Source organism: Parasteatoda tepidariorum, chromosome 4 (assembly GCF_982258835.1).
Source record: "Parasteatoda tepidariorum strain Cologne lab strain chromosome 4, Ptep-v5.0, whole genome shotgun sequence".
In the NCBI taxonomy this organism is placed as follows: domain Eukaryota; kingdom Metazoa; phylum Arthropoda; class Arachnida; order Araneae; family Theridiidae; genus Parasteatoda; species Parasteatoda tepidariorum.
In genome coordinates this window covers 38,416,834-38,420,934 of record NC_141758.1, presented here as the reverse complement: position 1 = coordinate 38,420,934, position 4,101 = coordinate 38,416,834, and the positions used below count along the sequence as shown (strand labels likewise).

Genomic DNA, 4,101 nt, shown 5'->3' with positions numbered 1-4,101 from the left:
TGCTCAAAGATTAGGCCTATTCTTTTTAGTTATTTTTAGTAAACTACGTATATCGTCGCATTAGATTAATAAAATTATACATGATTTTTAATAGTCTTAAAATTGAGTACAGTTTTGTTTGAATTTCCTATGTATTAAAACAATTTATGATCTATTCAGTTGGTTGAAAAAGTTGAAGAGAACTTATTTATGGTTAATAATAACATTTCCCCATCTGGAACTATATTTTAGCATAATATGAAATTTTGCCATAAAATAGTACTTAAAATTGCTTGAATACATCATTATTACCAATAAATAGAGCTGACTAGATTATTTCAGCTCTATTTATGAAAATAACTTAAAACGCACAAAAATGAATTATTTATTCTTGCTGTTCATCGTTGTTGCTGTATTAGTAGCAATAGTCTGTGAGTATAAGCTGTAATGATTCTTCTGTTGGTTTTTCTAATCAAAAATCGATATTTTTCATTAATTTAACAGATTAAAAAACAACAAATTAATAGTTTCTTTTCATTCGGTATTTTATTGTTCTTAAAAAGCAAAATATAATTTTCAAATTGTTTATTTACGCAATCTCATAAAATATTTCATGTATCCTAATTCCAATCACTATGAGTGTTATTTTTTTCTCTTGCACGCTTTTGAAAAAATATCACTATGAGTGTTATTTTTTTTCTCTTGCACGCTCTTGAAAAAATATCACTATGAGTGTTATTTTTTCTCTTGCACGCTCTTTAAAAAATATCACTATGAGTGTTATTTTTTCTCTCGCACGCTCTCTAAAAAAATAACAGTGTGAGTTACAACAGAAATATTTTATTAAATTATAACATATTTTTTCAATTGAATTTATAAATATAATAACTCTTGATTAAACCTCAAATATAATTATTGTAAGATAGTGTGTTATTTTCATGTATTATTTAGATAACTTTCATTTTAAAGTGGTAAGTGCTATACACGCTCTGAAAAAATTAACACTAAGTAGGGGAGAGTGGGGTCAATCGTAACATTTTTTACTTAACTATTTTTAACTATCAAGAAATCCAATATATTATTAGTATTAATTGACAGACGAGTAAAGTACACTATCCTCTACTAGAAAAAAAATAAATACCTTATTTTAAATGTTATTATATTAGTTATTAACAATTTTTGACAGTCGTGCACTTGTTACAATTGTCCCCACTTACGGGGTGGGGTCAATTGTAACAGTTCATAAATTAAACTAAAACATAGTTAATTATACATATTATTATAGTTGTGATAGATTTTTTTATTGATCAAAACAGTAGTGATATTTTAGGAGTAAAAATAATAATGAGCAGAGACCTAAAGGGTTAAACTTTTAACTTTAAAAGGTTAAAAAATTTAATTTGTGCTGTGAAAGGTGACAAATAAAATAATGCACATGCAACATAATATAAATGATGCAGGAAACTTTCGGTGGTTCTTAAAGAGTTAAGTAATGGTTTGTAAACATAAGATTATTTATTTTCAGCTGTTGCAATCGTCCCCAAGACGCCATTTCAGCTTCATTTGTTAAAAACAATGCCAGTTAATTAACAAAACTAATCTTTTTTTGAAATGTTAATTAAGGTGTCCACTTACATATTCGGTTAATAATTTTTATTTAAACAAAATTACTTTGTTACAATATAATATTCTAATACCAAAAAAAAGTACTTACGTAGCGTGAAAATATCTTTTGTGATGTAACTCTTTCAAAAGTTCATAAAAATGGCTGCCCGCAGGGGTGTACATGTAGATTTATTAAATACACCTTGTGCGCCACCTAGGAACCAAATCTAGAACCCGATACTCGACATTTTTGCTTTGTTACAATCGTACCCTGTTACAATTGACCCCACTCTCCCCTACCTTTCCCAATTTTCGCTTTTTCATCGTAATTAAGATTTTATCTCAAGTTGAAATGAAATAAATTATTATATAGTCGAATTTCTCTTCATATCTCTTCGTGTTGTAGTTTTATAGTTATAAATTTTTTTGTGCCAAGTCTACGATTGGACAAACCTATGAATCTTGCAGGAAGCCCACTGTAGTCTATGTACGACTCTGTTCATTTTGCTTAACAATAGATAATCACATAAAAACAGAATAGTAAACCGGTGATAAAAAGTTATTGAGCCAGAGTTTTAATCTTTATTTGATTTACAAAAAAATTCATCTTAACTTAAACAGAACTTAAAACTTAAAATGCAAGGCTGTGGATTCGGAAAAATTTTTGCAAGATGCTCGTAGTTCATTTTTGCAAGATGTTCGTAGTTCACTTTTGCAAGATGTTCGATGTTCGTTTTGTAGATGTTCGCAGACTTTATATGATAAAAATCCTCCTGAGAGTGCTTGCGCAGAACAATTATCTGAAATATTGACGTTAGCGCTTATTGTGAACCCACCCTAAGTAATTTAGAAAGTTTCCTTATTTTAACACTATGTTTACGGACGTTTCTTATATACCTATCTCTACGAACACGAATCAATTTGACGCATGAACGAATACATATAACAGCACTTAGAAAGCAATGTAATTATTTACAATAAGAAAAAAATAGAATATGAGATATATATTTATGGAAAGTTTTTATTATTCAATAATTTTATTATACACATCTCTCTGATCAATTGACATCACTCTGACATCATTGACATTCTGCACTTGTTCTTTTTGTTATTGCTTATCGGCAACAGTTTTTTTATCGCTTGTTTCGGATAACGGATAACAGATCGATGTATTATCGGTACATTCCTATTTATTATTGACGTGATGTTTGTATGTTTACTCAAAATTTTGTCTAAATTACGATCGCGTCAAATTGAGATAGGTATACCACAAAGAGAATTTCTTTCAATATTTCAACGCTTTTGAAGAAAATAGACTTCAATTTATATTTACCTCTATCAATGGATAAAAGTCATTACAAGAGATAAAATAAAAATGCAAATGGGTTTTGTAATTTTCCTTATAAAATTCGAAATGCGTCAAAATGACGCGTCCCGTAAACCTAGTGCTAAATGTCAGTGTGTACATTTTTAAATCATTTGCCATGTGCACTTTTGTTATTAATTAAATTCCAGGTGGCCAGCTCAGTTCAGACTGTGGATTTAAAGGGAAATGTGAACCACCACATTGTCAAATGACACTCTTTTTGGGATGTCCAGCCTGTACTTGCATAGGCGGGATGCCGTAGAACATCATATGCAACTTGTATGCCGAATCCCATCCTGCATTCAAGCTAGAGGTGGCCCAAGAGAGTATTGAAACCTGAGTTCATTTGTATTTTTTTCTGCAATAAAATTGATTTATCAATCATTTATTTATTACACTTGCGTAATATAATTTAATTTCATTCTGACCACTCTTTCTAGGTTTTATGGCAATGATTTTATTTTTTTTTCAAAAATACCATGAACTCGATTTACTATCACATTACATCGATAATAATTGATACAGGATGTTCTGTATTCACCACTGTTAACATATATTTTAACAATCCCTATTCTAAATTAAATCAAAAATATATAGATCAAATTGGTGTGGCAAATTATTATTTGAGAGATAAGGATACGAATGCAATCAAAATTAAACATTAAAATTCTGTTATCACCTCTGTTAACATATACGATTTTTAGAATCCCTGTAAAGAATTAAACCAGAAATGTATTGATCAAATTGGTGTGGTAAATTATTATTTGAGAGATAAGAATACGAATGCAATCAAGATTAAACATTAATATTCAGTAATCACCACTGTTAACATTTACGATTTTTGGAATCCCTATTCTGAATTAAATCAAAAATGTATAGATCAAATTGGTGTGGCAAATTATTATTTGTGAGATAAGGAAAGAATGCAATCAAGATTAAATATAAAAATTCTGTAATGATCTCAGTTAACAGAGACGATTTTTAAAATCCTTGTTAAGAATTAAGTCAGAAATGTATTGATCAAATTGGTGTGGTAAATTATTATTTGAGAGATAAGGAAAGAATGCAATCTAAATTAAACATTAATATTCTGTAATCACGACTGCTAACATAGACGATATTTAAAATCCGTGTTAAGAATCAAGTCAGAA

At 28.9% G+C, this 4,101-nt stretch overlaps 1 long non-coding RNA gene across 1 annotated transcript; it reads left to right on the top strand.

Annotated features, from left to right (window-relative positions):
* The first annotated feature begins 252 nt into the window (after positions 1-252).
* LOC107442978 (uncharacterized) lies at positions 253-3,334 on the top strand. The gene is made up of 2 exons (XR_001583941.4): positions 253-410; positions 3,100-3,334. It is a non-coding gene; the product is annotated as an uncharacterized LOC107442978 (long non-coding RNA).
* The last annotated feature ends 767 nt before the right edge of the window (positions 3,335-4,101 follow it).